This window comes from Chiloscyllium plagiosum, chromosome 27 (assembly GCF_004010195.1).
Source record: "Chiloscyllium plagiosum isolate BGI_BamShark_2017 chromosome 27, ASM401019v2, whole genome shotgun sequence".
Lineage (NCBI taxonomy): Eukaryota > Metazoa > Chordata > Chondrichthyes > Orectolobiformes > Hemiscylliidae > Chiloscyllium > Chiloscyllium plagiosum.
In genome coordinates this window covers 38,649,743-38,661,673 of record NC_057736.1, presented here as the reverse complement: position 1 = coordinate 38,661,673, position 11,931 = coordinate 38,649,743, and the positions used below count along the sequence as shown (strand labels likewise).

Below are 11,931 nucleotides of genomic sequence, written 5' to 3'. Positions count from 1 at the left end.
CCCAATAGTCAGAGGGAAATTGAGAAACAAACTTGTAAGGAGATCTCAGCTATCTGTAAGAATAATAGGGTAGTTATGGTCGGGGACTTTAACTTTCCAAACATCGACTGGGACTGCCATAATGTTAAAGGTTTTGATGGAATTTCTTAAGTGCGTACAAGACAATTTTCTGATTCAGTATGTGGATGTACCTATTAGAGAAGGTGCAAAACTTGACCTACTCTTGGGAAATAAGGCAGGGCAGGTGACTGAGGTGTCAGTGGGGGAGCACTTTGGGACCAGAAACCATAATTCTATTCGTTTTAAAATCGTGATGGAAAAGGATAGACCAGATCTAAAAGTTGAAGTTCTAAATTGAAGAAAGGCCAATTTTGACGGTATTAGGCAAGAACTTTCGAGAGCTGATTGGAGGCAGATGTTTGCAAGTAAAGGAACGGCTGGAAAATGGGAAGCCTTCAGAAATGAGATAACAAGAATCCAGAGAAAGTATATACCTGTCAGGGTGAAAGGGGAGACTGGTAGATATAGGGAATGTTGGATGACTAAAGAAATTGAGGGTTTGGTTAAGGAAAAGAAGGAAGCATATGTCAGGTATAGACAGGATAGATCGAGTGAATCCTTAGAAGAGTATAAAGGAAGTAGGAGTATACTTAAGAGGGAAATCAGGAGGGCAAAAAGGGGACATGAGATAGCATTGGCAAATAGAATTAAAGGAGAATTCAAAGGGTTTTTACAAATATATTCAGGACAAAAGGGTAACTAGGGAGAGAATAGGGCCCCTCAAAATCAGCAAGGTGGCCTTTGTGTGGAGCCACAGAAAATGGGGGAGATACAAAATGAATATTTTGCAACAGTATTTACTGTGGAAAAGGACATGGAAGATATAGACTGTAGGGAAATAGATGGTGACATCTTGCAAAATGTCCAGATTACAGAGGAGGAAGTGCTGGATGTCTTCAAACGGTTAAAGGTGGATAAATCCCAAGGACCTGATCAGGTGTACCCGAGAACTCTGTGGGAAGCTAGAGAAGTGATTGCTGGGCCTCTTGCTGAAATATTTGTATCATCGATAGTCACTGGTGAGGTGCCGGAAGACTGGAGGTTGGCAAACGTTGTGCCACTGTTTAAGAAGGGCACTAAAGACAAGCCAGGGAACTATAGACCAGTGAGCCTGACCTCAGTGGTGGGCAAGTTGTTGGAGGGAATGGTGAGGGATAGGATGTACATGTATTTGGAAAGATAAGGACTGAATAGGGATAGTCAACATGGCTTTGTGGGTGGGAAATCATGTCTCACAAACTTGATTGAGTTTTTTGAAGAAGTAACAAAGAGGATTGATGAGGGTAGAGCAGTAGGTGTGATCTATATGGACTTCAGTAAGGCGTTCGACAAGGTTCCCCATGGGAGACTGATTAGCAAGGTTAGATCTCATGGAACAAAGGGAGAACTCACCATTTGGATACAGAACTGACACAAAGGTAGAAGACAGAGGGAGGTGGTAGAGGGTTGTTTTTCAGACTGGAGGCCTGTGACCAGTGGCGTGCCACAAGGATCGGTGCTGGGTCCTCTACTTTTTGTCATTTACATAAATGATTTGGATGCGAGCATAAGAGGTACAGTTAGTAAGTTTGCAGATGACGCTAAAATTGGAGGTGTAGTGGACTGCGAAGAGGGTTACCTCAGATTACAACAGGATCTGGACCAGATGGGCCAATGGGCTGAGAAGTGACAGATGGAGTTTAATTCAGATAAATGCGAGGTGCTGCATTTTGGGAAAGCAAATCTTAGCAGGACTTATACACTTAATGGTAAGGTATTTGGGAGTGTTGCTGAACAAAGAGATCTTGGACTGCAGGTTCATAGCTCCTTGAAAGCAGAGTCACAGGTAGATAGGATAGTGAAGAAGGCATTTGGTATGTACAAAATTATGAGGGGCATGGATAGGATAAATAGACAAAGTCTTTTCCCTGGGATCGGGGAGCCAAGAACTAGAGGGCATAGGTTTAGGGTGAGAAGGGAAAGATGTAAAAGAGACTTAAGGGGCAACTTTTTCATGCAGAGGGTGGTAAGTGTATGGAATGAGCTGCCAGAGGAAGTGGTGGAGGCTGGTACAATTGCAACATTTAAGAGGCATTTGGATGGGTATATGAATAGGAAGGGGTTGCAGGGATATAGACCGGGTACTGGCAGGTGGGACTAGATTGGGTTGGGATATCTGGTCAGCATGGACAGGTTGGACGGAAGGGTCTGTTTCCATGCTGTACATCTCTATGACTCTATGACTCAATGACTCAGTTCAACCCAGATTGATAGGATGAATGAAATATTTTTAATCTGCTAATTACTCGAACTCCACATGACCTGAGATTGGGTCATTTATCTGATAGCGAATGTTCTTTTACACAATAGCATGATACTGTCAATTTCATTTAACCAAAATGTGGGAATGGAGAATGTGGAAACTGAAATGCAGAGAAGGTGAAGCTTGAATGAGTCAAACAACAGATGTTGGTAAAACTGAAAACTTAATTTATTTCATTCTATTCTCTCAGGGGATATGGGCATCACTGGCTGGGCCAACATTTATTGTCCATCCCTAGTTGCCCTTGAGAAGGTAGTGGTGAACTGTCTCTTGAATCACTGCAGTGTGTACTTTATTAAAGATATCCTGCAGAGATTCATCAAAGATCCTTAAGCAGTATCTTCCAAACTCACAATCATTTGTATCTAGAAGGACAAGGGCAGCAGACATATGGGAACATCATCACCTTCAATTTCCCCTCCAAGCCACTCACCATCCAGACTTCTTAGAATTACAGAATTATAGGATCCCTGCAGTGTGGAAACAGGCCATTTTGCTCAACAAGTCCACATTGGCCCTCTGAATAATATCCACCCAGACCCATTATCCTACTCTATTATTCTACGTTTCACCTGACTAATGCAACTGACCTACACACCCATGAACATTATGGGCAATTTAACATGGCCAATTCACCTATACTGCACATCTTTGGACTGTTGGAGGAAACCAGAGGAAACCCACGCAGACACTGGGAGAATGTGCAAACACTTCATTCACTGTCACTGGGTCAAAATCCTGGAATTCTCTCCCTAATGGCATTGTGGATCTATCACCAGCACATGTACTGCAGTGATAATGTGCAAACTCCACACAGACAGTTGCCTGAGGCAGGAATTGAACCCGCGTCTCTGGCGCTGTGAGGCAGCAGTGCTAACCACTGTGCCACTTTCCACCCACTGTGGAGAGTATTCCATCATACTCCTAAATGATGGTTTGTAGATGGTGGACAGACGTTGAGAGTCAGGAGGTGAGTTACTCACCACAGCATTCCTAGCCTCTGATCTGCTCTTGTAGCCACTGTATTGGTATGGTGAGTCTAGTTTCTGATCAATGGTAACCCCAAGGATTTTGATAGCGGGAGACTCAGTGATGGTAATGTTAATGAACATCGATGGTGGTGGTTAGATTGTCCCTTAATGGAGATGATCATTGCTTGGCATAACTGTTACTTGCCATCGCCAGCCCAAGCCTGAATATTGTTCATATTTTGTTGTATTTGAACACAGACTGCTTCAGTATCTGAGGATTCTTGCTGGACATTATGCAATCATTGACAAAGATTCCCACTTCTGACTTTATGATGGAGGGAAGGATCATTGATTTAGCTGCTTGAAGGTGGTTGGGCCTAGAACTCCTGCACAGATGTTCTGGGGTTCAGATGACTAACCTCCAACAACCACAACCATCCATATTCATATTGTTTTATATTTAGTGATTTATGCTAACTATATACATTAGTACTTAGGGTAACATTCATTTCAAAAATGATTTCACAAGTGGAGATGATTAAACTGTGTTGGAATTCATTCAATGGTATCTTATAGAATAAAAAGGGCTGAATCATCTCTGCCCCGGGGTGATAACTTTGGAGTTGGAAGATGTGGGGATCTTCAGGAAGTTGCATTTTGGGAAGGCTCCTAGACTGTCCAGCCTTTGAGTGAGTTTCCAATAAGGAGGAAGTGAGGACTGCAGATGCTGGAGATCAAAGTGGAGAGTGGGGTGCTGGAAAAGCACAGCAGGTCAGGCAGCATCTGAGAAGCAGGAAAATTGACATTTCAGGCAAGAGCCCTTCATCAGGAATCTTGGGCTCAGGATGAAGGACTCTTGCCCGAAACATCAATTCCCCTGCTCCTCGGATGCTGCCTAACTTGTTATGCTTTTCCAGCACCACACTCGCGACTGAGTTTCCAATAAGCCCGGCTTAGAAGTTATTTTCAGAGCTTAGAACATAGAATAATACAGCACAGAACAGGCCCTTCGGCCCACGATGTTGTGCCGAACATTTGTCCTCGCAGCTTGTTGGCATCTTCCCAGCATTGAACTGACCTCAAGTTGATACTGGGGCCCAATAGTTACTCAGAATCTACTCTTGGCCAGGACCTACTCGAGCCCACACTCAATGCCCCCAGGGAAGGAAGTATAAGGTGAAAAATGCAACAAGATCAGCTACAATGAATCTTGTGGGGGGCTTCCAGATCCTCACTGATGGCCAATTGTTTAGAACCTTCTTTATTTTTGAATTCTCACTTTCATTGCCAGGGACATCATCCAGACTGTGCTGTTGGCCCTCTGTGTGGGCCTCTAACTTCACTTTCCTGCCATTATCCTTAAGTGGGCAGAAAGTGTGGAGGTGATAACTTCAGTGGGTGCTGCCCTTACAATCCCATGCTAGTTGCCATCAATGTTCACAATGTCTTTGGAGAGAGGTGAGCACGATGGGGGAAACAGTATTTTATTTTCCCCTCCAACTCCATTTGGACTTCATCCTCTTCTGCTCTTCCTACCCTCACTCTCCTCATTGTTGATGGTTCACTTTGCCATAATAGGCTTTGCTTGCACGTGTTTAATTGACTACATGTGAGTTTACCGGTGGTGGTGGCTAGTCGCTCAGAAAATAACAAAAACAAAATGTCACAGTGATTTGATGGTGGGAAACTCAGCTGTGTGTGCGAGCATAATTAAATATTATACACACACACACGCACACTAATGAATGGAATCAGGCTGGCCAGATGGATCTCATCGAATATAGGTTTGCTGATTGGGGCTGTTAACTTGGTCCAATTAGGAGTCCGTACTGACAGATATAACAGGACTGAGCGTTGTCGTCCTTTTTGGGGGTGGTGTGAAGTGGGGAAGCAGGGCGGTCTGTCCTACAGGTGGTCTAGTAGGTGTGTCAGGGCAGACTGAGAACTGGAAGGGGCATGGGGTGGGTTGTCTCAGAGTGGCCAGAAGGTGAGAGGTGGATGGCTTGCTGGGGGGGTGCGTCTGTATTCTATGCATTGTTTTTATGTAATTGGACAGTCTTATATGTATTTGTTACTGTTTTGGGAAGATGAATAGTGGGATTTGAGCTTTGTCCTCATTTCCCTGAAAATTGGTTGAACGGTAAGCTTTGGGGCCTGGCTTTGCTGTTCCTTTCCCTTGTAAAGTTGCTGTTTCTCTGTATACAGCTGTTAAAAAAAAAGGAGTGAGGCTGATTTGTTGTATGGGGGCTAGGCCTCCGGGAGTAGATTGTGGCAGTGTAAGTGGATTGGACCACATTTGGGAGCGCGGCCTTGGCATGCAGTGTGTACACCCTGCAACGGGAGGAGGACCTACTGTCAGGAGGAGGGCCTACAGTCAAGAGGAAGACCCACCACCAGGAGGAGGGCCTACTGTCAAGAGGAAGACCACCACCAGGAGGAGGGCCTACCGTCAAGAGGAAGACCCACCACCAGGAGGAGGGCATACCGTCAGGAGGAGGACCCACCGTCAGGAGGAGGACCCACTGTCAGGAGGAAGACCCACCGTCAGGAGGAGGACCCGCTGTCGGGAACGAACCCTGCTGTTGGGGGCAGGTTCCGGTTTGGGAAGTGGAGTCTGGAGCAGACGGTGGACTCTGGGAGCGGTCCCTGTATCGGGGGGGCAGCCCCCGTTTTGTGAGAGACCTGTGCCTCATGAGTTGACTGTGCCTTTGTTAGTGGACTCTGTCTTGGAATGGAATCGGTCTCTTGTGGGTTGTCCTGTCCGTTTATGTGTATGTTGTTTGCACTGTAGCTTATCGTGTAAGTTGTGATTGAGTTGTGCTTCCATATGTGTATTGTGTTTGTGTATCTCTGGGGAGAGCTAGTTTCATTGGGAATGCTGGCGTGTGGGTTTCATTTTATGCACTGTTTTTCGGATGTTTGCTACGTGTTCTTTGGAGGATTGTGACATGGTTTGCTTTATTGTTTCTCTACAGTGCTTTTTCTGTTGGTTATGGGGGGGGCTTGAGACGTTTCTTTTCGGGACACCATTTTTTTGTTCTTTTTTTGACTGGTAATTATTATTGTGTCATGTCTTTGTTAATTTGCATAACGTTGAATTAATAAAAATGTATAACCAGACTCGGGAAAAGAAATACAAACAGGAGTGGCAGGGGGTTCTGGTCAGTCTAGAAATCTGCTCTATGCTTGCTGAATCAGTGTCATGTACTGTGCACATGTAAATAAGGGGTGACTTGCTGTTTTCATGGAGTTATTTCATACACGTGAAGTCAAAAGTCACAACACCAGTTACAGTCAAACAGGTTTGTTTGAAATCATAAGTTTTTGAGAGCTGCTCCTTCGTCATGTGGATGACAAATGAACAAAGCTCCGGAAGCCTGTGGTCTCAAATAAACCTGTTGGACTATAATCTGGTGTCATGTGACTTCCGACTTTGTTCACCCCAATCCAACACTGGCACCTCCACACCATATATGTATAAAGTCACTCTGGTTTGATGCAGAGGCAGGAACAGAAAACATGGACCCTGGTGCTATTTTTGATCCAGGTCCCTGGCCCCAACCTCAGTCCCCAACTGGACCAAAGAGACCCTGGCCACAAATCGAACACTAAGGCCACTCCTAGAGACCCAAGCCCTGGTTATTGAGTTCTGCTATGTCCCCTCACTGTGCCAGTTCCTGGTTATGAGGGCAATGCACTCCAGATGTACTTAGGAAAATTCACCCCAAAGACTTTGAAGTAAAACATTCCCTGTGATGAAATTTTACCAAGAAAAGTCCATCTGAGCCCAAAGTCTGAAGCTTTCTGTTTTGTATTCAAGCCAATACATTTTTGATATATTACAAAAGAAAAGAATCACATTTTCTGTGTGGTGGTGAGCTTTCTCCCAGATGATAAATCATGCAGAACATTCCCCTTCAATTGCTGTATCCAACATGGCTAGTTTGATTTCTCCTCAGCCTCAGACAATAAAATCAAAGCTGGATTTACCGCCACGCTTGACAAATGTAACTGGTATTGAATGGACTCCATAGACCAACATAATAATATTTTACATGGCACATAAATCACCGGCAATAAACGTCTGTAAAACATTTGCCAAAAAGTTTTTTTAATGTACGGTAATGAAATGAATCTGTTTCAACAAATAAAATTATCCTACAAATCTGCTGCGACTGAATGTGTTCAATAAAATGACAATTTCTATTTCTACAGGATCTTTCATTTTAAAAATAACTCAAGGCATATCACACCAGAAACATTAGAACCAGAGGGAAATGAGAAGAGAAGTCAAAAAGGTTTGCAGTTACAAAGCACCTTCCACCTTAAGAAAGGCCAACAAGCTTTACATGTTTCACAATGAAGGACTTTTAAAAGGTATCCACTGATCCTAATTTATACAATGAAAAACTGTAATGTAGAACTTCTAGCTTTTCTCCTTATTGCACTTTTTTTGTACCTAATCTATTTTCGTACCTAAGATGGAGCCTTGTGTGGTGACATTGTACATATTTCACTTTACTCCTGAACTTTTGTGTTTGAGTACATGTGACAATAAACCCAATTCTAATTCTAACTCTATTGTATGTACCCGGTATTGACTTAGGTACTGGATATGGCAAGACATATCCAGCCCAAAAACCCTTCCAAAGCTATCCTATCTATGATCTGCAGAGCTGTCAACATTTCTGAAAGCTGTACGGCAGGCAAAATTATCAACACCGTTACATAATCATACTGAAATAATCTGCCTTTCAAGCTCCTCCATTACCATCCCTGTTTATGTTGTGTCCCTTTGGTAGGACAGAGTAACCAATGACACAGTGGTATATATTTAAGGGTAGGTGATGGCAGAGGGATATTATCACTGGACTAGTGACCCAAGCTATGCTTTGGAACCATTGGTTTGAATTCCATGATGGCAGTAGCTGAAATTTGAATTCAATGAATATAATCTGGCTTTAAAGGCCAGTTTAATGGTGACCAGGAAATCAATGTTGAGTGTCGTAAATTCCCATTTCATTAACCAATGTCTTTTAGGGAAAGACATGGACTGGTTTACGGTAATGTGGTTACTCTCCTGAAATGATCTAATAAGCACTTAGTTCAACAACAAATGCTGGTATTGCCCAGCAATGCCCACATCCCATAAAAGAATGTTCCTTAACATCAGGAGAGAGAGGTTCTGGAAATCTTCAACTTTGGCTTTAGAGCCCATGAAGTCTCATGACATCAGCTAAAACATGAAAAAGGAAGGTTTGTGTCAACTACCATGCTCCATTAAAGAAGAATCAGTACTTCTTTCTTTAGAAGAAGCATTGAGGTAGTAAGGGATAAGAAAGTATTCTGGTCATTAGATATACAAAGAGTTGCCTAGTCCAACCACTATTGACACAACTGGTTTAGTCCTGAAAGATCTGTCAAACTGAGGCTACATAAAACAGTTGGTGAAACAAACCAATGAGAAAGACGCCTATCTGATGTTGCCTTCACCAATCTACCAGACATAGTTATTGTAAGAATTGCCACTACCCAATCCTTGTAGAAGCAAAGCTCCTTCCTTGCACTTCAAGTTCATTCCTTAAGTCTCTTTCCACTTCGCACTTCACCTTGATAGTTGCTAAGTTATATCTTCAAAACATTTTGTCTGGGCTGACCTGACCAAAGGAAGGATGTTCTTGCAATCATAGAATCCCTACAGCGTGGAAATAGGCCCTTTCGCCCAACAGCCCACACTGACCCTCCAAAGAACCCATTCCCCATTACTGTATATTTACCCCTGACTAATGCACCTAACCTACACATCCCTGAACACTATGGACAATTTAGCATTGCCAATGCTACCTAACCTGCATATTTTTGGGTTGCGGAAGGAAACCGGAGCACCCAGAGGAAACCCACACAGACATGAGGAGAATGTGCAAACTCCACACAGTCACCCGAGGCTGGAATCGAACCCGGGTCCTTAGTGCTGTGAGGCAGCAGTGTTAACCACTGAGTCACCATGCTGCCCCAGAGTAAAGGACTGCGGAAAATGTTTATTAGACATTCCTTGGATGGAAGGACTGGATGGTAGGAGAAGAAGTTGAAACATTTAGGATACATTTGCAGGTGCTCAGAAGAATGGTGGGGCGGGGGGGGGATTTCATAGAAACCTTTAAAATTCTAACTGGACTAGAGGGGGTAGGTGCTGGAGTAATACTTGAAGGAATTGAATATCATACTTGGGGCTAAAGATATGAAAAATATAGGGGAAAAGCAGGAACAAGCTATTGAGTTGGATGATCACGCATGATCGCAATGAATGGCAGTTGCATTCAAAGGGCCTACTCCTGCTATTACTTTGATTACATTACAGTGTGGAAACAGGCCCTTCGTCCCAACAAGTCCACACCGACCCGCCGAAGCGCAACCCACCCATTCCCCTACATTTACCCCTTACCTAACACTACGGGCAATTTAGCATGGCTAATTCACCTGACCTGCACATCTTTGGACAGTGGGAGGAAACCCGAGCACCCGGAGGAAACCCACGCAGACACGGGGAGAACATGCAAACTCCACACAGTCAGTCGCCTGAGGCGGGAACTGAACCCGGGTCTCTGGCGCTGTGAGGCAGCAGTGCTAACCACTGTGCCACCGGGCCGCACATTTCTATGGGTTTTTTTTTGGATGACAATCCAAACTGGATGGTTTTGATTCATGACAGTCAATATGCAGGTCATTCTGCTATAACGAGACAGTTGTGGTCCTCTGCAGCCTTGTGCTATAGCAAATCATGCTATGGTAAACCCGCTATAGAAAATCGTTATGCTTGCTCAGTAGAAAGTTTGCATTATCCAACCACATCAATAATTCATCAATCCCTTTGTCACCAATGCGTGCTGACAAAACGTGCGTTATAGCAGAATGGCCTGTAGTAGATTTGTTACAAAGACCAGCTTTCATCTCCAGATTTTATTAATTAGTGGTTGGATGATGTGTTTTCGTCAACTCAATTGGCTAGATGTTAGTGCAGAACAATGCCAACAGCAAAGGTTCAATTTCTGTCCCCACCATGGTTAGTAATGGAGGCCTGCCTCTTTGTCTTGCCCATGCTTGACATATCAAATTGATTCTACTTAATAGAGGGAGACACATATAACCCAGGGCATGGATCATATGGATAATTACCTTCACTAACTGAATTTAAACTTTGCCAGCTGCAAATATGAAACCATGTCCTCAAACCATTAGTCAGGGTCTCTGGATTACTTATCTAGTGAGATAACCATTACACCATTGTTCCTCCCAGTGTTGGAATGCAATATTTGTTATTGATTTTGATGTGCAACAATTCTGCTGAAACAGATCATGGTTACATTTTAACCCCTATCCTTTCTATCTGGTAGTCACAGAAGATCCCAGAACTCTTTCCAAGTAGTGGGAGCTTAGCATTGTTGGTCAACATGTAACAACCAATATGAAAAAGGCCTAAAGTGAAAGCAATAATATTATTACAGGACATTTTAACAATCCAAAAGTATACCGTGAAATGACAGAAGTTTGAGATCTAAACAGCGATGGCTTCTTTGAATATATCCAGTAATGTTTCCTTCGTTGTCTGATGTTTCAATGAGAACGCTGTTTCCCTGCGTCTAGTTGGGTGTAATAAAGCAGGACAGGTTAGTGTTATGGATCTATGAGAACACTTTGAAAGTGATGACCAGAAAGATACTTGACACAAGGTTCTCCTCTCACTAATTTGTTTCTCATTGTGATCACCATTTTTCAATGAAAACTGACAAATGTCTTTCTGTTACATGCCAAATTTCTAATTTGTTCTCTGTCACTGTGATAATTCAAGCCAGTATTTAACTAAATGTACCATTTTGATTAAGAGCATGCCGTTTAGTTGGCCGTTCTTTTGAATAAGCACTTTTGATGATATATTCCAATGACATGCAAAGTCACCGAGTAGAATTTGGGGTCACAGAATCCCAGAATTACAGAATGGATGCAGCACAGAAGAAAGCCATTTCACGCATTGTGTCTGTGCTAGTTCAGGGCTAAAGTAACTGGCTGAGTTCCTCCAGCCTGCAGTGTAAACATTGCAACACCAAGTAATGTAACAGCATTTGATGTGATTTATCTGATTTGAGAGGCAAGAGGATACTCAGTCAACTTTTGTGTAGCCCTAGGGCCTGCTGGACCTCGCAGCTGAACTGAGAGCTGGATAGCTTGTTATTGCCAAAAGTTGAAAACATAGCATGCCATCTAATACGCAAACGGCAGCTGAGACTATAAACTGTCGAACCCCCTCCCAATTTGTGTGCATTATTTAACACTGAATGCAGGTTTCATTTATTACCTAACAAGAAGAAAAAAAAACCTGCCAGTAGAAATATTGGCTAATACTACTTCAAAATGCCTGTTTTTGTAGGTATGTCAAATTAATGATGGAGCACTGAACCAGAAAGATATTTCCTGGAAGTCATAGATAAAAACAGCAAAAGTAAGAAATCCTGTGACTGGATTTTGTCAAGAGGCTCACCAACCTCGAGATTCTATTAATCTGCAGAGCACAAAAGCCCTTGGTGGATTTGGCAAATGTAAACA

The 11,931-nt window shown here is 43.2% G+C and overlaps 1 long non-coding RNA gene across 1 annotated transcript in view; it reads left to right on the top strand.

Annotated features, from left to right (window-relative positions):
• Positions 1-10,788, top strand: part of LOC122563439 — a 21,762-nt gene extending 10,974 nt beyond the window's left edge. Inside the window, exons 2-3 of the long non-coding RNA XR_006315606.1 lie at positions 7,549-7,710; positions 10,725-10,788. This is a non-coding gene — a long non-coding RNA (uncharacterized LOC122563439). The remainder of the gene's footprint in view (positions 1-7,548; positions 7,711-10,724) is intronic.
• Positions 10,789-11,931: the final 1,143 nt, after the last annotated feature.